Genomic DNA, 24,178 nt, shown 5'->3' with positions numbered 1-24,178 from the left:
TACAAAGTCGGCTCACAAGGGAAGGAAACAATACATCCGGAATCTAATCTTGCCGTCCAAGCACATAGGAGTTCTATCCGAACACAGAGGACGACCTTCAGCTTTTATCTTCACGGCCCATTCAGCCCGGCCCGTAACCTCGAGCCGGACACCTGAGGACCCCCGAAACCAGGACTCCCTCAGTAGACCGTGAACTTGCCTTCAATGACGATGCAGTATGCAGATTCATGTCTTCGGCTTTGCAAGGCGGGTTCTTCATCATACTCTGGAGTGATAATAGTCCGACATCGGTTTCTGAGCCCAGTCTTTATGATTCCTTCCTGTCATCGCCTCGATTTCCACGTGTTGAGCGAATGCGAATGACCCGTGTTGTTTTACAATTTAACCATTTACCAGGCGCGGGTGGCGTTTATATAACGAGGTTAGATCCCCAAATGCCACCTCACATCGCCTAGAGAACACCGGAGTAAATCACGAAAAGTTTTGAACCTTGGCTAGCGTTCCTGGCTCTTCCTCGCGCCCTCATGGCCCTCAAGAGGGGGATTGGCGAAGCTTCTCAGTATCCCACTTTCAGCTGAGTCGACTCCAGACACAAGGATATATCCCTCCCGTGGATCTAGTTCCTGTGCGGGTAGGATTAGCTTCAACGGGTGATGATGTGCTAGCAGAGAACTTCCCCAACCCCGGCAAAGAGGAGAGGGTGTGTTTCATCTTGTTCCTCCTAAGAGGCATAGGATGCCCAATCCACCCCTTCCTCAGGGGTCTATTGGAATTTTATGGGATCCAGCTGCACAATCTCACACCAGGTTCTATTCTGCACATCTCTGGTTTTGTCGCTCTCTTTGAATTATTGTTAGGCTGCGAGGCTCATTTCAAACTATGGAGAAAGTTCTTTTGCCTCGTCCCCCTCCATCAAGGCGGAGGGTCTATATTTGAAGTGGGCGGCACCGAAGTATGGCGCATATCCAGATCCGGCTACCCCGTTGGGACTCCCAAAAGGGGACCCGAAGGGTGGTCTTCGAAATCGTTTTACATCGAGGATGTTCCCCTCCCGGACCCAGTTTGGCGCGGTCTTCCTGAATTCTCCAGTGCTCCTCTGAAGAAGCTGCTCAACTGGCGCCCCAAGTCCCCCAAGCAAGAGGACAGTGCGGAGGTAATGAGACTGGTTAGCAGACTCCTTGCCCATTCCGAACTATCCATCATTGAAGTCATGGCCATTGCGATAAAATGATGCATCCAGCCTCTCCAATGCAGAGTAGCCCCTTTATGGTGTTATAACGCGGAGGACGACGCATCTCGCTATAGGCGCGAGGGTCCAGATAACCAAGCCGCTCTGGCTGCCATGGTGGCCGACCTGTACAAAGGGGAGGAAGAAGAATTCACCCGTTTGAATTGTCGGGAAGGCTTTTTTATGTACAACCCCATCGAATGGGTAAGTTGATCTTTTATCAGCATTTATTTTTCCCTTATAGTTGGGATTCACTAATCCAACTACTCTGGTTGCCTTTAAGCAGTCATGGAGGAAGATATTCGAAAACATCCATTGCCCCCCTCCTCGGCAAGAGGACGATGCACGGAACGAAGATCCCGGATTCCATGAGGATCCAGATATATTTGTAGAATTTGATGATGGGTGAGGGAGTCGTAGATTATTACATGATGATGTACGGGGAGGAAGCCCCTACCCGAGATCCGCCAGTTTTGACACCGACATTGGTGCTTTCATTGAGAGTTCCGCTGCATCGTCACCAAAAGGTTTGATGGCTCCGTCAATCATCTACAACAAAGTCCAGGGGGGTCTTCCTCCCTGGACAGATTTTCATATTCGGCGGCTTCGCACTGCGGGCCAACTTGCTTGGGCATCTAGAGCAGATCGACAGCTACGCCCCTGGCCATCAGGTCAGGTTTGGAAGCTTAAATTATGTTGCCGATATCCGCAGAGACTTGATCTTCGACGGATTCGAGCCCATGATAGCCGCTCCCTGCCACCATGATTGAACATGAACTAAATCTGTCATCGGACCGTGCCCAGGAGATAGTGCCTATAACTACTCTGGCCCAAGATCCGGAGCAAACTGCATCGTCCAAGGACGGGAAGCTCAACCCCTCCGCGGAAGCCGCAGACTCTGCGGTGTTAGAGCCGCACACAGATCCCACCTCGAGTGGGGCCTGTGTCACCGGAACCTCGGATTCATCTCTGGCCATAGGTTTCGAACCGCGTGCATCCATGCCCATCAAATCTGATCAGGCATCGATCATTGAATTCAGTTCCGCAGACATCTTCCGACACTCACCTTTAGGCGATGTGCTAAACTCATTAAAAGCCCTCTCCTTGTCAGGGGACTCTTAGCCGAACTATATCCAGCTTGAATTGGAGGCTGATGACGGAGAATTCCGCTTCCCACCCACAACCCACTTCATAGCCATTGTCGAAGACTTAACCGACATGCTCGATTACGGCTCCGAAGACATCGACGGTATGGATGACGATGCCGGAGAGGAGCAGGCACAAAAACCACCGCATACAGGGCGCTACACAGCCACCTCCTTGTATGACGTATACATGGTGGATACACCCAAAGAGAACAACAGCGACAATGAAAAGGATACAGTCGAGGATAAGCCTCCTGAGATACAACCAAAGAGCCGACGTCAGCAGCGCCGCTCTAAACCACGCCGTTGAAAAAATAGCAATACCAGCACAGGAGAAAATAATACTTCGGACGATGACGAAGACAAAGAAGACCCCGTTGAGCCAACTTCCAAACAGGATGAAAGGGAGGATGGGCGAGTCAGCCCTAATGAACGGGCCATTAAAGAAGACTCAGAGGACAGTAATTATCTTCCACTCTCTGAGGATGAGGCGAGTCTCAGTGACGAAGACTTTATCGTGCCTGAGGAGCCCGTCGATCAGGAGCTTTTTAAGCGCCGGCTAATAGCCACTGCAAGGAGCCTGAAAAAGAAGCAACAGCAGCTTCAAGTTGATCAGGATCTGCTCAATGATAGATGGACTAATGTCCTGGCAGCCGAGGAATACGGCCTCGAGTGCCCAACCAAAATTTACCCGAAGCGCAAATTCCTACCCCAATTCGATGACGAGGCGCTGGAGCCCATCCTACTAGCACATAATGCGGCTGACCGACCTCCACGTGGCTGGGACAAAGTGGCAACTCGAGCCGAACACCAGCCCGCACTACCTCGCCGTAAAAACAGAAACACAACAGCTCGGGGATACACATATGACCTGCGGCATGACCTGGAAAACAGAGCAGGTCGGACCAGATTGATCTATGGATCGCGGGGGCGTGCCCTGACACGCAATGATGGCCATCCGTCCGGACGTGACAAACATAACCATGCCCAGGCCGAAGACCACAGACGAACTCCATCCGAGCTACGTCGCGACTTGGCCCGATATAGAGGCGCCGCACACCCCCTTTGCTTCACTGATGAAGTAATGGAACATGAATTCCCGGAAGGGTTTAAACCCGTGAACATCGAGTCATATGATGGGACAACAGACCCCGCGGTATGGATTGAGGATTTTCTTCTCCATATTCATATGGCCCGCGGTGATGATCTTCATGCCATCAAATGCCTCCCGCTAAAACTCAAGGAACCAGCTCGGCACTGGTTGAATAGTCTACCCGAAAACTCCATTGGCAGCTGGGAGGACTTGGAATATGCCTTCCTCGACAACTTCCAAGGTACATATGGCCGACCTTCGGATGCCGACGACTTAAGTCACATAGTACAACAGCCCGGAGAGTCAGCCAGGAAATTCTGGACTAGGTTCTTAACTAAAAAGAACCAGATCGTCGACTGTCCGGATGCCGAAGCCCTAGCGGCCTTTAAACATAGCATCAGGAACGAATAGCTCGCCCGACACCTCGGCCAAGAAAAGCCAAAGTCTATGGCAGCCCTCACGACGCTTATGACCCTCTTCTGCGTGGGCGAGGATAGCTGGCTAGCCTGTACCAATAACAATGCAAGCGAACCTGGCACTTCTGAAGCCAGAAATAGCAATGGCAAACCCCAACGCAATAGACACAAGTGTCGAAACAATAGTGACAACACCGAGGACACGGCGGTCAACACCGGATTCAGTGGCTCTAAGTCCGGTCAGCAGAAGAAGCCATATAAAAGAAACAATCCGGGCTCGTCTAGCTTGGACCGCATACTCGATCGTCCATGTCAAATCCACGGCACTCCTGATAAACTAGCCAATCATACTAACAGAGACTGTTGGGTTTTTAAATAGGCCGGCAAGTTAAATGTCGAGAACAAGGAGAAGGGGTTGCAAAGCAAGGACGATGACGAGGAGCCCCGGCCACCGAACATAGGGGGACAAAAGAAGTCCCCCCCCCCCAAGTTAAAATGGTGAACATGATATACGCTACCCATATCCCTAAGAGGGAGCGCAAGTGCGCGCTCAGGGACATCTACGTGATGGATCCAGTCGCCCCAAAGTTCAACCCATGGTTGTCCTGCCCGATCACCTTCGATCGCAGGGACCATCCGACTAGTATCCGTTATGGCAGTTCAGCCGCACTGGTCCTCAACCCAATCATTGATGGATTCCATCTTACGCGAGTCCTCATGGACGGTGGCAGTAGCCTGAACCTGCTCTATCAAGATACAGTGCGCAAAATGGGTATTGATCCCTCAAGGATCAAGCCCACAAAAACCACCTTTAAAGGTGTCATACCAGGTGTAGAGGCCCGCTGTACAGGCTCAATCACACTGGAGGTGGTCTTCGGATCCCCTGATAACTTCCGAAGTGAAGAGTTGATCTTCGATATCGCCCCCTTTCGCAGTGGCTATCACGCACTGCTTGGACGAACCACATTCGCTCGATTCAATGTGGTGCCATACTATGCTTATCTCAAGCTCAAGATGCCCGGACCACATGGTGTCATAACAGTCAATGGAAACATGGAACGCTCCCTCCGTACCGAGGAGCACACGGCTGCCCTCGCAGTAGAAGTACAGAGCGGCCTTTTTAGGCGGAACCTTAATTCGGCGGCCAAGCTCCCGGACACTGTCAAGCAAGTCCGAACTACTCTGTAGCAGGACAATCCAATTCGTCAAGAGCTTGACTAGCAATTCGGCCTCCGTCCCAGTCCCGACCAAACGGCGACATTCGTACCGCGCGTACATAACTACGCACTCAAAATAGCATGGGCATAGACGGAGGCACAGCTAGATCATGGTCCATAATACGCCCCAACCTTCCCTGGACCCACATACTTTCACTTTTTCTTCTTCTTTCCAGGTTTCTTTTATTCCCATGCCTTTCCTGGTGGCCTGATTGTCGGACCAATCCATGGACGGATACACCAAGACGGCAAGAAGCATTGACGTATAAGGGAATTTCCAGGTGGTCTCTTTAAACGATTGTTATGCCTGTTTTAAGGACCCACACGCAGCTCTCCCTTGGTCGTGCCATGTTAAATAGCCATGTTGCTTATTGCACTACTTGTACAAATACGCTTTGACGTATTAACCAAACTACAATCGAAAATAGTTTGCGGCCCAATTTCTGCGGCATTAGCCTATTGCTTCATTTTTTTTGATATTCTTATCAATTGCACCCGTACACTCTGGTATGCCTTAATTCGCTAGGGGCTTCATTACGCCCCATAATACGACAACAAAGACCGAACACTTTTTTACAGTATAGTTCGGCACCCCGAACTTTAGCATTATATGCATCGACTCCGAATCAAGTCTTTGGTCAATAGTTGGGTTGCCCGGCTCCTGTGCTTACTACCTTACGTTCTGCTATATCGGCTAGGGTAGTAAAGGGTGAACTACTGTGATTGTGTCCTGGTTTATCCGGATGAGCACCTGAGTAGAGAAAGCCGAAAACTGACTGTCATGATGTGGCGTGAGCCGGTCAGCTGTTCGAGAGGTTACAAATCTTTTGTGATTTTTCCACATTATGCGATGAATCAGTTTTTATCCGATCAGGTGGTTACAGGACCCCAAGTTCGGACTTACGAACACTAGGGGCTGCGCCTAAATTTTTATTGTGAAACTCCTATGGCTAAGTGAGGGTGATATATCCACATAGTCTGATTGCCTGGTTCGTTGTGCTAAACACCTCCTTTAAGGACCAAAACTTTGGGATAAAGAGTGATTAGATTCATCCCGAATACCCCCGTACTGCCTACATGGGGGCTGAAGCCGACGACTGGCCAACTGTCATATTTAACAAACCGGTCGCACAGGAGGTAAAATTTTAAATAATAGACATTATATTACATAATGACTCTATTTCATAATACAGGAAGGGACAATATGAATGACTTCATTAAAAAATAACGTCTTTTGAACACTGCCCCGCCACAACGCGGGATCCCTCCAAGACATTGTCAAAATACAGCTCGGGCGTGCAGTGCTCCTCGCCCGTGGGCAGTCCCTTGGTCACAAGCTTCACGACAGCCATCTTCACCCAATGCATCTTGACTCGGGCAAAGGCCATTCGCGCGCCTTCGATGCAGACCGACCGCTTAATGACATCAAGCCGAGGACAGGCATTGACCAGCCACTTCACGATCCCAAAGTAGCTGTTGGGTATGGCCTCGGCAGGCCATAGCCGGATTATTAAATCCTTCATGGGCCACCCTATGCAGTTCGACCAGCTGTTTTAGCTGATCGCTAAAGGGCACCGGATGTTCTGGCGCAAGGTATTGCGACCAAAATAGCTTCTCCGTGGAGCTCCCCTCTTCGGCTCAGAAGAACTCCGCAGCGTCTAAAATGTTGCGCGGTAGATCCGCAAACGCCCCTGGAGAACTCCAAATCTGGGTCAGTAAGAGGTACCTTTTCTTCACATATTTGCTCTACATAATAAAAGCCTTACCCGCCGCGATTTTTTCTGGCCTCCTGGATTTCCTGGAGGGCACCCTGGGCTTCAACCTGGGCATCATGTGCGCTTTGGCGGGCCTTGGCAAGTTCGGACTCTTGATCCACAATGTTGCGCTCCAAGGATTCACATTTCTTCACGGCGTCCTGGAACTCCTGTTGGACCTCACTGACCCTGGCCTCATGCTTTTCACAGGCGACTTGTTCCTTGGCCGCTCTCTCCTCGGCCTCGGCCAGCGCCTTCTTGAGGGTCTCCACCTCGGTCGCCGCTCCTAATAAATATCATGCCACTTTAGTCAGCACAAATCATTCATCCTTCCTGAATATAGACAAGGTTATTGCATACCTTGATTATCCTCTACCTGCCTTTTCACGCGCCCGAGCTCTTCCTCGGCCCGCTCCAGACTCTGCTTCAGTCCAGAAACCTCGGCAGTATGAGAGGTCGCAGCCAGTAACGACGCCTGCTTGTTCACATTGAATCATCTGGTTAGTCTCCTGTGAAACTTGTTTGATCCTCTGTCCGGCTTTCCTTTTCGAACACCGGACAGTGTCTTAGGGGCTACTATCTATACTGTGACATTGTTTTTACATAATTGCGTTGCTTACCTCAAAGCCTGTTAGAAGGCTTGTGCAGGCTTCGATATCCTCTCAATCACCATACCCATAAGGGTACGGTGTTCCTCAACAATGGAAGCACTTCGCAGCACTTCCATTAGAGTGTCCGACGCCTCTGGCTGGACAGAGGTCACCGGCGGAATTGGCACACCTCCTTCTCTTGTGGGAGGCTGCTTGCCTGATTCCGGAGCCATATAGGTCTCCGGAATTGTATTCGGCTGGGGGGAGAAATGGATATGGCCCCCATCGTCAGTATCCATGGGGGTTTGCTCCCCCATGTCTCCGGCGGCCGAGGTTTCACCCTCCGACGCTGCCCTGACGGCCTCCTGAGTCTCTTCCTGGCCTGGGATCCTTTGGGACAACGCCTCGGTGCCATCCATGGCCTTGGGAGAGGAGGCCGCTGGAAGGGACCCACTGTCCATCGCCTCCGGGTCCAGCGAATCTCCCAAAGATGAGGACCACTCGAGGTCGGACCAAACCGGACTGCAAATGCATGATTCAGCATATTAAGACTATGAAGTAGAGAGGCCGGATATATGAATGTGTCCGACTTTTTGAGTACTCACGATTTGGCCAGGGGCTTGTCTCGGGAGCGACGCTCTGGGTTGCTATCGACGTCCCACGCGGAGTTATCCGCGAGGGAACCCTTCCCCCTCTTGGACGCCTCTGCCTCCAGATTTGTGGAGGCTGCCCTATTCTTCCTTCCCCCTCAGGGGGAGAGTTGCTTTCCTCCTCCTCTTCATCCTCGGCGGGGGAGGAGTGAGTCTCGGTGTCTTCAGACGTCGTGTCTGAAGCACCCTTGCCACGGAGGCCACCTCTGGTCCCCTTGGCCTTCTTCTTGGCCTTCTTCTCTGGCGCTTGATAGGGCGCCGGAACCAGCATCTTCATCAGAAGTGAAATTGCTGGGTCTTCGGGTAGCGGAGCCGGATAGTGAATCCGTTCCGCCTTCTTTGTCCAGCCCTGAGAGAATCAGTAGGGAGGCTTAGGCATCTTCCTTGAGTATGCAAGTAAAGGATACGCCTTGAAAACATGAAAAAACTTACCGGACTAGCGGGATGGGCCAAGTCGTGCCCACAGTCCTCGGCCGTGTCTGGCCATGTCTCGCTGGACTTGAAAAAGCACCTTCCAGATGTCTTTGTGTGTAGTGCCGAAGAACTGCAGCAAGGTCTGGTGCTTGGCCGGATCGTACTCCCACAAATAGCACGTCTGGCTTTGGCACGGAAGGATCCAACAAATAAGCATCACCTGGATCACATTGACAAGCTTGATATTCTTGTCTATCATGTTCCTGATGCACGTCTGAAGCGCTATTAGCTTGTCCGGGGAAGACCAGTCCAAGCCCTTCTCTGGCCAGGAGGTGACCTGCATCGGGGCTCCGGACTGGAATTCGGGAGCCGCGGACCAGGTGGTGCCGCGCGGCTCAGTGATATAGAACCATGATTTCTGTCACCCTTTGACTGTCTCCACGAAGGAGCCTTCGGGCCATGTGACGTTGGGCATCTTGCTCACCATGGCGTCTCCGCACTCTGTGTGTTGGCCACTCACCACCTTTGGCTTCACATTGAAGATCTTTAGCCATAGTCCGAAGTGGGGTGGGATGCGGAGGAAGGCCTCACACACGACAATGAATGCCAAGATGTTGAGGAAAGAATTTGGGGCTATATCATGGAAATCTAGCCATAGTAGAACATGAGTCCGCGGACGAATGGGTGGAGAGGAAATCCCAGCCCACGGACGAAGTGGGGGATGAACACCACCCTCTCGTGGGGCTCCGGGGTAGGGATGAACTGTCCCTTGGCCGGAAGCCGGTGGGCGATTTCCTTGGGCAAATACCCGGCCTCACGGAGCTTCGTAATGTCCTTCTCCTTGACGGAGGAGACCATCCACATGCCCTGCGCTCCGGATCCGGACATGGTTGGAGTGCTTTCTTGGGGCAGAAAGGATGAGAACTTGGGCGCTGGAGCTCGAGAATGGGGGAGGCAGAGAGAGAGAGAGAGAGAGAGAAGGCATGGGTGAAAGGGGTAAATCCTTATCTCTTTATAAAGGCAGTGAATATTAAAACTCGCCTATTCCCCAAGGGCCGTGCAGGTGACACGGTTGGGTTACCCACGCCCGTATTGATGAGAATCCCGCAATAAGGGGACATGATCTCTGCTTTGACAAGACGTGCCAATGAAACCGCATCTCAAAATATGGAGCGGCACGCTAAAAACGGTTCGAATAATGGCCGGGCGGCGACGTGATGTCACACAACAAAAAAGTTGTCAGTGGATTGGACTCATGAAATACTATACTCTCTGTAGTTGTGTGTGGTATTTGTTTTGCAGAGCCGGACACGTGCTCTATATTCAAAGGATGCTTTGGAGTATTCGGAGGAGGAACCCGCCTTGCAATGCCGAAGACAATCTGCACGCCGGACACCTCGTCATTGAAGCCTGGTTCAGGGGCTACTGAGGGAGTCTAGATTAAGGTGTCCTCGGCCGTCCGGCCTATGTGACGTGGGCCGGACTGATGGCTATGAAGATACAAGACAGAAGACTTATTCCCGTGTCCAGATGGGACTCTCCTTGGCGTGGAAGGCAAGCTTGGTGCTCGGATATGAAGATTCCTTTATCTGTAACTGACTTTGTACAACCCTAGTCCCCTCCGGTGTCTATATAAACCGGAGGGCTTAGTCCGTAGAGGCGACCATAATCATACATGCTAGACTTCTAGGGTTTTAGCCATTACAATCTCGTGGTAGATCAACTCTTGTAATACTCATATTCATCAAGATCAATCAAGCAGGAAGTAGGGTATTACCTCCATAGAGAGGGCCCAAACCTGGGTAAACACCGTGTCCCCCGCCTCCTGTTACCATCAACCTCAGACGCACAGTTCGGGACCCCCTACCCGAGATCCGCCGATTTTGACACCGACAATGGGGTCTACTACCAGGCAAGCCTTGACAGCTCGAAGGTAGCCATTATGGCCGATTACCCCGACCTCTACCCTTTCATTAAGGTAAGTGTTCGGAATTCATTCTAAAAGAAAGACACCTCCACTTGCATCTCACCCACTGCACTGAACCATGTTTTATAGGATCGACGCCCAGCTAGCCGTACCCAAGCACGGGCAGTCAAAAGAAAGACAGCGTCTTCGTGGGGTGAACGCGTGAAACGAAAGGAGACAGAAAGTGCCACTGAGGCCCCTCCATCACCAAAGAGGTATATTCTTTACTTCATGCCTAGGCGTAATGCCGAATCATCACCTTCTTCCTCCTATCATTTCAGGAGAGGTACACGGCGAACCGTACCAAAGATCCCGGCCAGCCGAGCTACAGCCAATCTAGCGCCGAATTCATGAGCTAGAACGGGGGTGGCACCGACTCATCCGCCTCAAGAGGATTCGGATAATGTATCCGTCACGAATTCCAAAGTAGAGAGCGCGATGAATCATCGACGTCTGAAGGAGACCCTACGCACTCCGGCTTTTATTGAGCTGCAATTTGTCGCCCTTAGTACCGTGGATGCCTATATCCGGGCTGCCCGGGATGGACTCACAAGCGCTGCTCACCTGTTTTCAAAAGATATACAAGTAATAGTTTGTGTAATTTGAATAGATATGTGCCAGTAGCCCCTGAGACTTAAAGCGGTAAATACTAACCGATTTGAGGATCAATTAAACCACAGGTTCTCAAAGAGAAGAACAACACGCTGTCCCAGGAGCTTGAAGAAAACCGGACACAACTAAATGCTGGTGTCGTAGAGCTTGAATAAATTAGGGGCGATCCCATGACCAGGGGCTAAAAGAAAGAAACTGGATGGGAAAGTGAATAAACAAGCCAAAGATATAAAGATCTTAAAGGCTCAACTCTCAAATGCACAGAAGGAGAACCAAAAGTTGAAGGGCGGCATATTTGGTATGATTCTTGAACAATCCGGAGGACTTGCATAATCCTATAATACGGGATTTCATAATGCGGTTCTTGCAGGTCTATTAACCAGTCGTCACGAAGAGGAAGTGTCCGGGTTCCAAGGCGATGTTCTAAAGGAACTGTCGAAGGTGCACGAGCGGGCCCGAAAGGCCATGAAGAGTATGGTCAAAGCCCTATGGCCATCCGATGCCCCTCCCGAAAGTATGGAGGTGTTGGAGGACTTGTTCAAGGGTGCTCGGCATCGCTTCGAGTTATGGAAGACATCTGCATGCCGGGAAGGTGCACGAGAGGCATGCGCCATGGTGAAGACGTGCTACACCAGACTTGATCTGAATCATATGGCCCAAGTTGGACCTCAGGGACCGGATGGAAAAGAAATTCATGTAAGCTTGGTATATGACCAAGTGATGATTGTGACGAAATATTTGCAAGCAGACTGCAAGCTAGATAGTCTTATAGATGATGTAGAAAAAGAGTAGGTGTTTGATTCTATGTAACAATTTACTTTTTCATCAAACTTTTTATCTTGGCCGAACTCGTAGAAAATTTTCATCGCAGACCTTCGGCTTTAACCTCCTAACCAATAAGTTGGAGTGTTTCCGGATACTATAAGAAATATTTAGTATGTCCGGAAACCAGGCAATCCGGTCACATTGCTCGAATAGACAAAATGTGTTCCGGGATTTATGTTATATTACTGCTTAACGTAAGAAACATCTTCCAAGGAAAATAGTTCCGTTAGGGGTTCCTTTCCTTCAGTCGTCATGCTTAAGTATGCATGCCTAGGCTTGTTACAAAATTACGGACAGCCTAATCCGTATATGTTGCAAACACAAAAATAGTCCGTCGTTCTTTGCCGACCAATTATTCCCTTAAGAACGCTAACTTTCTGCTTCACCCATCTGAGGTACAGGTCCGGATAATCCGGTTGTAACAATCGCAGAGGTACTCCCTTTACACCCTAGCTGAACAATCGGGAACGTAGGGCAGGAGCGAGGCAACCCAGCTTGGCACAAACTTAAGTCATAGAGGTGCATATAATGGCAAAAGATGTGTAAAACAATTGACATAGAAAAAGCTGTAAGCTTTGAATAAGCTTCGTTAGAGAAGCCCCCAAGTATGATGGGGTCTATACATTTAAAGATGTGTACCCCTAATAGTGCGGTAGATCCGACCACTCCCTGTGATATAAAAAGGAAAAACAAAAAAAGGAGAGAAGGAAGGAAAATCCTAGTCAAAGTAAAACAAAAAGAGGCCGAACTATGCGTAAAATCTTCGGAGCCGCACGACGTTCCATGGGTTTGGCTCAAGGCAATTATCCGCTGCATTGTGAAGGCGATAGGCTCCTCCTGTAAGGACTTCATCTATGATGAAGGGGCCCTCCCATTTTGGTTTGAGCTTGTTTCTTTTTCGGGAGGCGTAAAACAAGTTCTCCGACATTGTATGTCTTAGCCCGCACTTCCCTGCTTTGGTATCGCCTGGCCTGTTGTTGATAGAATGAGGAACGAGCCTTTGCAACGTCACGCTCCTCTTCAAGTCCATCTAGGTCATCCTACCGATCAAGTTCGGCTTCTCGCTCTTCGTACATGCGCACTTGAGGTGAGTCATGAATAATATCGCAGGGCAATACAGCCTCCGCGCCGTACACCATAAAGAAAGTTGTGTATCCGATCGTTCGATTGGGCGTGGTCCGCAGCCCCTAGAGTATGGAATCAAGTTCCTCAACCTAGTGCTTGTCGGATTCTCGTATGGAACGCACTAGTCTGGGTTTAATGCCGCTCATGATCAGACCATTGACCCGTTCAACTTGGTAATTTTTTAGGGTGGTATACAGATGCATAGCCGAGTTTAATGCCCAACTTAGTGCACCAGGTTTTCACCTCATCAGTTGTAAAATTGGAGCCATTATCAGTGATGATATTGTGCGGGACACCGTAACTATGCACCACACCGGATATAAAATCAATCACCGACCCTTCTTAAGGTGTTTTTACTAGTTTGGCCTCTATCCATTTGATGAATTTATCGACCATCACCAGTAAAAATTTCTTTTTATGGCTACCCCCTTTAAGGGGACCGACCATATCAAGCCCCCAGACCGCGAAGGGCCAGGTAATGGGGATTATTCTTACGGTGGTAGGAGGCATATGACTTCGGTTGGCAAAAAGCTAACAGCCCACACAATGTTGGACAAGGGCCTGTGCGTCTGCCCGGGCCATTGGCCGGAAAAAACCTGTCCTGAAAGCTTTGCTTACGAGGGTTCGAGTTGCGGCATGGTGACCACCCAGACCAGCATGTATTTCTGCCAAGAGTTGTCGTCCCTCTTCTTTGGAGATGCACCTTTGAAGGACTCTGGTAGTGCTCCTTTTGTAAAGTTCACCCTCGTGCACTTTGCAGGCTTTAGAGTGCCGAACTATGCAACAGGCATCATTCTGATCGTCGGGAACCTCCTGCCTATTCAGGTAGGCCAGGAAGGGTTTGGTCCATGCAACGATAACAGCCATGATCTCGTGAGCAGAGGTGTTATTTCTATATCCGATCCCCCAACGGTATCTTTCTAGTGTTCGGCTGCTGGGGGTGTGACCAGGTTCGTACTAGATTCTCTGCCCTCACCTTGCCATACTACGGATGGCTTGAGAAGCCTTTCCACAAAGGTGTTAGGTGGGACAGGGTTGCGCTTAGCGCCCATGCAAGCGAGGATGTCGGCTGCCTGGTTACTGTCTCGAGCGACATGATGGAATTCAAGTCCCTCGAACCGAGCTGATATTTTTAATATTGGCGTTTCAGTATGCCGTCATTTTTGGGTCCTTTGCGTCGAACTCTCCATTGACCCGGTATATTGCGAGGTTTGAATCGCCGCGCACCTCAAGATGTTGTATACCCATGGAGACAACCTGAAGGAAATATGCCCTAGAGGCAATAATAAAGTTATTATTTATTTCCTTATATCATGATAAATGTTTATTATTCATGCTAGAATTGTATTAACCGGAAACATAATACATGTGTGAATACATAGACAAACATAGTGTCACTAGTATGCCTCTACTTGACTAGCTCGTTTATCAAAGATGGTTATGTTTCCTAACCATGGACAAAAGAGTTGTCATTTGATTAACGGGATCACATCATTAGGAGAATGATGTGATTGACATGACCCATTCCGTTAGCCTAGCACTTGATCGTTTAGTATATTGCTATTGCTTTCTTCATGACTTATACATGTTCCTGTAACTATGAGATTATGCAACTCCCGTTTACCGGAGGAACACTTTGGGTGCTACCAAACGTCACAACGTAACTGGGTGATTATAAAGGAGTACTACAGGTATCTCCAAAGGTACATGTTGGGTTGGCGTATTTCGAGATTAGGTTTTGTCACTTCGATTGTTGGAGAGGTATCTCTGGGCCCTCTCGGTAATGCACATCATTATAAGCCTTGCAAGCAATGTAGCTAACAAGTTAGTTACAGAATGATGCATTACGTAAACAAGTAAAGAGACTTGCCGGTAACGAGATTGAACTAGGTATTGGATACCGACGATCGAATCTCGGGCAAGTAACATACCGATGACAAAGGGAACAAAGTATGTTGTTATGCGGTTTGACTGATAAAGATCTTCGTAGAATATGTAGGAGCCAATATGGGCATCCAGGTTCCGCTATTGGTTATTGACCAAGAATAGTTCTAGGTCATGTCTACATAGTTCTCGAACCCGTAGGGTCCGCACGCTTAAGGTTTCGATGACAGTTATATTATGAGTTTATGAGTTTTGATGTACCGAAGGAGTTAGGTGTCCCCGATGAGATCGGGGACATGACGAGGAGTCTCGAAATGGTCGAGACGTAAAGATCGATATATTGGACGACTATATTCGGAGTTCGGAAAGGTTCCGAGTGATTCGGGTATTTTTCGGAGTACCGGAGAGTTACGGGAATTCGCCGGGGAGTATATGGGCCTTATTGGGCCATACGGGAATAGAGGAGAGAGGCCGAAAGGAAGGAGGTGCGCAGCCCCCCTCTGGTCCGAATTGGACAAGGGGTGCAGCCCCCTTTTCCTTCCTCCTCTCCCCCTCTTTCCTTCTCTCCTACTCCAACAAGGAAGGGGGGAGTCCTACTCCCGGTGGGAGGAGGACTCCTCCTGGCGCGCCCCTCCTGGCCGGCCGCACCTCCCCCCTCCCTCCTTTATATACGGGGGCAGGGGGCACTTCACAATAACACAAGTTGATCTACGGATCGTTCCTTAGCCGTGTGCAGTGCCCTCCTCCACCATATTCCACCTCGGTCATATCGCCGCGGAGTTTAGGCGAAGCCTTGCGCCAGTAGAGCATCATCATCGTCACCACGCCGTCGTGCTGACGGAACTCATCCCCGACACTTTGCTGGATCGGAGTCCGGGGATCGTCATCGAGCTGAACGTGTGCTGAACTCGGAGGTGCCGTATGTTCGGTACTTGGATCGGTCGGATCGTGAAGACGTACGACTACATCAACCGTGTTGTCATAACGCTTCCGCTTATGGTCTACGAGGGTACGTGGACAACACTCTCCCCTCTCGTTGCTATGCCATCACCATGATCTTGCGTGTACGTAGGAAATTTTTTGAAATTACTACGTTCCCCAACACAACCATGTGAAGACCGTGTAGGCGCGCCTCGTATTCGGCTGCATTGTTGGAGTCCGTATACATGATTTGTAATACGTAGCGGACTGTGTTCCCCGGTGGGGGATGTCGGGATAACGCCCACCCCCAGTCCGGCTAGCATTTTTGAACGTCAAAGTACATAGTCCAGTTGGAGTATGAACTATACTCTTTAGAGAGTTCGGCTTCCGTCCACTCGGTGACAAAGTTGGCCAACACCTAAGATTTAATAGCCCGGCATGGTTTGTATGCTATTTCAAATGGTAAGAGTTTGATGGCCCATTTGGCTATGCGGCCAGTGGCGTCCCTGTTGTTAATAATGTAGCTAAGTGGTACTTCCGATGCCACTGTGATCAAACACTCTTGAAAATAGTGTCATAATTTTTGGGATGCCATGAAGACCGTATAGGCTATCTTTTGGTAGTGGGGGTATCGGGATTTGCATGGTGTAAGGACCTCCGATACATAATAGACTGGTTTTTGGGTGGGGAATTTATGTCCCTCTTCCCCTCGTTCAACAACGAGTACGACACTAACTACCTGATTGGTTGCCGAGATATACAGCAACATGGGCTCGCCAACGCCTGGGGCGGCTAGGATTGGGTTGCTTGCGAGTAGGGCCTTGATTTCTTCCAATCCAGCTGTGGCAGCATTCGTCCATTCAAATCTATCGGTGCGTCTTAGTAGCTTGTAGAGTGGTAATGATTTTTCTCCTAATCTGGAGATGAAGTGGCTCAAGGCCGCGATGCACCCTGCTAGTTTTTGGACATGCTTTAGCTCGGTTGGTATGGCCAAATGTGACAAGGCTCTTATCTTAGCTGGGTTTGCTTCGATTCCTCTATGGGAAACAATGAACCATAGTAATTTTCTGGCTGGAACGCCGAAGACACATTTCTCCGGATTGAGCAGTATGTCGTATGTCCGGAGGTTTTCGAAGGTGAGGCGAAGATCATCGGCTAGTGTTTCGAAGTGTTTTGTCTTGATGACCACGTCGTCCACATATGCTTAGGCTGTTTTGCCGATTTGTTTTTCCAAGCATCTTTGAATCATACGTTGGTAAGTGGCCCCAGCGTTTTTGAGTCCGAAGGGCGTAGGTTTGAAGCAAAAAGGGTCGTATAGGGTGATGAATGATGTTGCTTTCTTCGCCCAATATTTTTTATTTATTCCAAAATGATTCTCCGTGAAGTTTAAGGACTTTTGGAGTTGCGTGGAATAGGTCTCTAATAATTGCTCATTTTCCAGTTCAGAATTCCAGCTGCCGGCATTCTCCCTCTTCATGTAAACCTTGTAAAATAAGAGAGAATAGGTATACGTATTGTGATATACTCCCTCCGTTCCTAAATATAAGGTGTATTAGTTTTTCAAAAAGTCAACTGTTGTCTATGTTTGACTAACTTTACAGCAAAATATATAAAGATTTATAATACTAAATACATAAAAAGTAAAAATATAGTTCATGATGAATCTAGTGATAATGATTTGGTATTCTAGATATTGATATTTTTGTCTATAAATTTGGTCAAACTTAGAGAAGTTTGACTTTTTGGGAAAATAATACACCTTATATTGAGGAACGGAGGCAGTAATGTGTAATAATATCTCATAATGCAATAAATATCAATATAAAAGCATGATGCAAAATGAACGTATCAACTCCCCCAAGCTTAGACCTGTCCTCAAGCGAAAGCCGAAATCGAAAATTATGTCCACATGTTTAGAGATAGAGGTGTCTATAAAAATAAAATACGGACATGAGGGCATCATGATCATCTTTAGAACAGCAACATATATTGTCATATAATTTTTTATTCTAAAGTAACAATTCATTCACAAGGTAAAGTATGAATCAGAAACTTCATTAAAAACTAACAAACTATGATCTCAGTAATTGAAGCCATTGCAATTTATCAAAACCTCGGAAAGAGTCGATATAAGAGCTTTTCAGCAAGTCCACATACTCAACTATCATTTAGTCTTTCACAATTGCTAACACTCGCGCGATACTTATGGGTTCAAAGCTTTAGTCGGACACAGAGAAAGATAGGGGCTTATAGTTTCGCCTCTCAATTTTTTACCTCAAGGGTAATGTCAACAATAATACTTCATGAAAACCTACATCAGAGTGTATATATGTAGAGAGAGAGAGAGAGAGAGAGAGAGAGAGAGAGGACGGCTTTCCTATCTACACTAGCAGCAGAGTGTGCTATCGGAACCCTTGATTTGCATCAAGATCCGAACTTCTATATGGACAAGGTTCCGGAATCTTGCATTATTGGAGATCGCATTTACATAAGAAGAGAACATGTGGGGCACTTTAGGAGGCCGTGGATGGAAATGGCAACCTAGGCCCTGAGATGAGAGGCTTATTCACAGAATGGGGGCATCTTCTTTCTAGCATTGGTCCCCGAGCATCATCTTCTTTGGGAAAGCCTATTGGGTAGGTTCTGTTGCATTGCTAGCTCTCAAAGGTTCCATTCATCTCAGTGTATTTTTAGTAAGTATAACATTCATTTGGCCGAATCACAGGCCGACGGTTCAGCACCTTTTACATCACCCACGGGGAAGTTGTCTCAGATGGCACCATGTTTATTAACGCACTCTTGAAGAAAACATCATCCCTTGCATTCACAAGAGGAAGAACTACACATTTAGAAAGTATGAACGGTTCTAACTCTAGCATTATTGTTTTTGGCAAGTAACCTCTCAACTTCTACAGGAAATAGACGGAACCTCTACATTGCAAGTGTTGAAAGTATCATCTTTTGTATTAAAAAATGACTCCCAACTAAATATTATATTTATTATACCGGTTAGCTGCACTCAGCAACGTCATTTACTTTGCCACTTAAATATGAAGCTTGATCTTGGAAGCCTCATACATTGTTACTAGAAATGGCTTGCAACTAATTCTAAAAAAAAGAATCGCAACTAAATACAGTTCAATATTCACGTGTGCTTGTAGAGTCGCACCATTGACCAAAAAAAGGGACCATGCAGCAACATGTGAACAGGGTTCCAGGGTATGATATGCTATACGGAGGCGCGCTCTTCCTCCATGGGATGCCAGTCAGTACAGTAAGAAATTCGACAGCCTCGCCTTTTTAGATACATTATAAGCATAGACCGCAATATTAAAGCTCTCACATTTTAGTGAAGGCACGTTTCGTTGGAAGGATGTGGAAACGTGACTTAGAGAAACAGATTCAATTTGACTTCGACGACGGCAGTGGCAGAATTCGAAGACGGGAGTCAGAGATGCGTCGGGGTGACTCATGATGTCGTTTCAGTACCACCCTGGAACTACAATTCGATGGAAAGCATTGGCAACAATTTGTTCAAATCTGTGCTTCAAGACTTATATCGTCCAGGAATAATGTAAGTGCCACAACCTATGAAATCCGCAAGCATGTTGAATTGAAAATGAGTAGTTGAAATTACTCTGCTCATGCTCTTTAAAAAAAATCCGAATCACTGTGTCAGGACCCCGATCCTAAGTCACACCGATCTAGCATGTAACACATCATATCACTTTGCGGCCTCACGCACGGTATTCCCACGGGTGCCACCTTACCTGGCCCGGGACCGTTTGCGCCTTTTGGCTCACGTATAAGATAGTGTCGCTAGCATCCATATGACAAAGGACCCAGGCTGACATGGCTAGTCGTGAACCCAAAGTGGCACTAACTTACAGGGACAGGCATCCATGACCCAGCATCGAACGTGTCGGTCATCAGCGAGTGAATCCAGGCTGTAGCACTAGGCTAGCAGGACTCCGGTATTCATCGCGTGACATTTCCCCGAAGGAACAGACATAGGAACGAAGAAGGACACATGCCGGCCAGCCTAAGTGTTCCGGAGCAGTAGCAAGCTACCATGGCTCGGTGGAAACACTAGGAGACATTTCCCGGTAAGAGAGGCTACTAAGGATAAACAACTAGATAGTCAGATCCCACACATACCAAGCATTTCAATAACATACACACAATATGCTTGATATGTGTAAATACAACATGGCATCACAACATGACTCTACAACTCAAGTATTTATTCAATAGGCTCCGAGGAGCGAGATATTACAAACATGGGTCTCATGACCCAACAATCAGAGCATACAAGTCAAAGCACATGCGGAAGCTTAATATGTCTGGGTACAGACATCTATAATGAAAAGGCTGAGAAGCCTGACTATCTACCAGATCCTGCCGAGGGCACAAGATCGTAGCTGAGGTAACAAGCTAAACGTCGAAGTCCACGCGGAACTACTAGTGAGACTGAAGTCTCTCTGCAAAAACATAAAATAGGCAAACGTGAGTACAAATGTACCCAGCAAGACTTACATCAGATCTATCTACATATGCATCATTATCAACAAAGGGGGTGGTGGAGTTTAACTGCAGCAAGCCAGCTTTGACTCGGTGGCTAACCTGAACTACGACTGCAAGTAACTCTTTTGAGGTGGCGCACACGAGTCCACATATTCACCATATCAATACACCACTATGGATCCGCTCCCGTCTCCCTACGAGAACGCCATCCATAGCACTCACGCTTATCTTGCGTATTTTAGAGTATCCACTTTCACTTGTCTATGAACTGTACAAGGGGTCCAAGTTTCCATATCCGAGGAATCCGGCTATTCGAATAGATGATGTTAACCCTGCAGGGGTGTACTTCTTCACACACGCTCTCGCCACTTATCGCCCTGTACACGTCATGTACCTCGGCAACCTTCAAGCGGAAGCCGGGCGAGGGAGTCAGCCACGACCTGACTAACCGAACAAGTCTCTAGTCCAGGTTTATCGCCTATTCGTGTTCCATCCGCGAGGAGATCCGGCCGGGGTGTCGCTCACGGCCCCAAACGATGTGAGCAGGGTTCCCAAGCCCACCATCCGGGTGCCACTTGGTACACCGTGCCACTGTGCCTAGTCTGTCCCAAGCCCACCTGTACCGGGTGCCACTTGGTAGACTACTAACACTACCTACAAACACCAGAAACTAGTTGCAACTCCTGGACAGAGATCATGTTGATTAATAAGTCGAGAGAGTCAATTAAGGATCCCAATGTGTGGTAGTAGCTGTTCATGGATCACAAACACAGAACTCAGTTCCTGAGGACGGCTGCAATGAGACAACCCACCATGTACTCCTACATGGCCTCTCACCGCTACCTTTACCAAATCGTGTTCACACACTTAGCTCTCAACAGTAGGACATGTTCACACGCCTCTGATTCATCCCCGATGAATCAGACCTGACTCAACTCTAAGCAGTAGCAGGCATGACAAACAAGCATGAATGAGTAGGCACAACAGGGCTCAAACAACTCCTACTCATGCTAGTGGGTTTCATCTATTTACTGTGGAATGACAGGTCATGCAAAGGATAAAGGGGTTCAGCTACCGCAGCAAGTAACAGTTGAATCGTTGTTGTCCTAATGCAGTAATAGAGAGCAGGAGCGAGAGAGTGGGATTTTATCGGAATGAACAAGGGGGTTTTGCTTGCCTGGCACTTCTGAAGATAATATTGAGTCTTCATCAGTGTCATCGATCTCATTGTCGAAACATCGTCTACCGAGAGGGGACAGATACCGGCAACAAAGAAGAAATACAATCAATGCAATGCACAATATGATGCATGCTCATGACATGGCAATATGAGTGTGTTTTGAGCTAATGCACCTAGACCAGGTTAAATGAAGTTGGTTTGAATCCAAGATTCAAACTCAAACTCCATATGTGGATATTTAAATGCCATTAATATGATTTGTGCTAAACAGCACCTATAAGTTGTTCTAACATGCATGAAAATAGTACAGATGGATAGATTGGATTTTTCTGATCATTTTCCATATATAAAACATTTAATTTGGAGTTACGGTTAATTTTCTATGATTTATTGAAGTTTTAGCTATTTTCTGGAATTTCCTGATTATTATAAAATAAAATAAATTCCAGAAAAGGAATATTGCGTCAGCATGACCTCACCCTGACGTCATCAGGTCAACAGGGCGGGTCCAGGTCAAACCTGACGTGTGGGGGCCACACGTCAGTGACACAGGAACTAATCCCGGTCAAACCCAGCGCTGGCTGGGGTTTGACCAGGGGTGGGGCCCACTGTCAGTGTCTGTAGGTTGATTAACCAGCTGGGTTAGCTCCTAATGATGGAGCCACGTCAGCTCCCGCCGGAGTTTCGCCGGCGACGACCAACAGAGCGGCGGAAACGCATCGGGCTCGCGCTACAGGGCACAGTTTAGGGTGCGGTTGGGTTCTACGGCGAGCTGGGACTCGTGCGCATCGAACGGTGGTGGTGGCCGTGCCGGTGATGGCCGGTACCGACGACGGCGAGCTCGTGAGCGGCGGCCGGAGTTCGGGTGGTGGCGGGTTTGGCGCTACGAGCGGTGGTTTGGCGCGCTGAGGGCACTAGGGAGAAGCTCTTGCTCCTCCGCATCCAAAGGAACGGGCGGGAGGCCGCGAGGTGGCCGGAGTTGAGCACGGCGTCGACCTCGGCGGCGGCCGGAGCTCGGGCGAGCTCGGGGTCGGTGTTAGGGAGCACGGCAGGAGGCGTTGTGGGTGTCTACGGGTTCATGCGATCGTGCTGAGCACGATGGTGGGCTCGGGAGCGAGCTGCGGTGGCTGTGGCCACGGCCACGCCATGGCCGGCGGCGAGAAGCTCTCGGCCGAGGTGGGGAAGCTAGCTAGGGGAGGGGAACGACGGGGATTCCAGGGGGAAAAAGAAGAGTGGCTCACGTAGGGACTAGCAGAGTCGACGACGAGGTCGGGGAAGCTCTGGACGACGCGAATTTACGGCGGCGATCTCCGGGCACCGGAGATGAAGACGACGACGCTCCGGTCGACTGGGGCCTCCTCTGGTCGCGTGCGTCGGTGTGCAGCTCCATGGGGTCGGGACGGAGCTCAGGGGTGTGGAGAGGGAGCGAGGGGGTGGCTGTGGCCGCGGCGAACGGCGTCGGTGGCGACGAGCTCCGCTCGGGCAGAGAGGGAGAGAGAGCAGAGGAGAGGATGAGGCGAGGGAGAGAGTGAGAGAGAGCCAGGGGCTGCGTGGCGCTCCGTGGCGTCGTCTAGGAGGGGCCGGGGAAGCAGGAGGTGGCCGGAGAAGCAGGAGGTGGCCGGGGCGCGTGGCCGCGCGCGCCGGGCGCGTGCCCGTCCTCCTGGCAAGGGAGGAAGGCGACAGGGGGGTAGCGGTGGCGGGCTGGGCCGGCCAGCTGCAGTGCTGGGCCGGTTTGGCTACCAGGTGAGCGCCAGGTAGGCTTCTGCTCTTTTTTATTTTTTTCTTCTGTTTTGTTTTATTTAATATCTTTTGCCATTGTTTTTGAATTTTAAACAAATTCAAACAATGCCAAAAACTCCTCTGAATAATTTTATTTGGCTAGATGGACTTTTCCAAAAGCTCATAAAATATTTCAGGGGTATTTGAAATTATATTCTAATTATATGAATATAATTCAAATTCAAATAGCTAATGATTTAAATTCAAAGTCCCAAAAATAAATCCTTAAAAATGTTCAATATTTTGGTTGGGACCAGAACCCTTGCCAAAAATTATCAAACATTTAAGAAGAACATTTTGGAACAATGAATGAGATTTTAGGGTTTTTGCCCTTCTTTTATTTAGGATTTTGAGGCTTCCAATTTTCCTCAGTTCAAGTTTCAAAATTGAAACATGATGCACAGATGGAAGCAAGCCTAGGTCAGGCCAGAACTAGGGATGTGACAACTCACCCCCACTAAACAAGAATCTCGACCCGAGATTCAAGCGTAGGGTAAGGTGAAGGGGGAACGCAAACTAGCACAATCTTCACGATCCAGGGTGCACTTCATAAGAACCTTGATTCAAACACCATCTTTGTCTCGAAGTCTTCCTCTGAGAACTCCAACTACCATGTCAGCGAGAGGAAAGGGAAGACCCTAAAAGAATCGTTCTTCTCGAAGGTCGAACAACTCAGGATTAACTCTCAAAATGAGACATAGCAACATCTCTCGAGCTGAGAGACGAAGCACACATCCATAGGAATGGAGTGGAGCAGATGACGAAGGTTCACTAGGTAGACAACAATTTCACGCTTAAGAAGGTGGTAATTGATTGTCAACGTAGCGAGGAGTTGAGTTGCCATGATACCACAAT

The sequence above is a fragment of the Triticum aestivum genome, chromosome 5B (assembly GCF_018294505.1).
Source record: "Triticum aestivum cultivar Chinese Spring chromosome 5B, IWGSC CS RefSeq v2.1, whole genome shotgun sequence".
Lineage (NCBI taxonomy): Eukaryota > Viridiplantae > Streptophyta > Magnoliopsida > Poales > Poaceae > Triticum > Triticum aestivum.
This window is presented reverse-complemented; position numbering follows the sequence as displayed.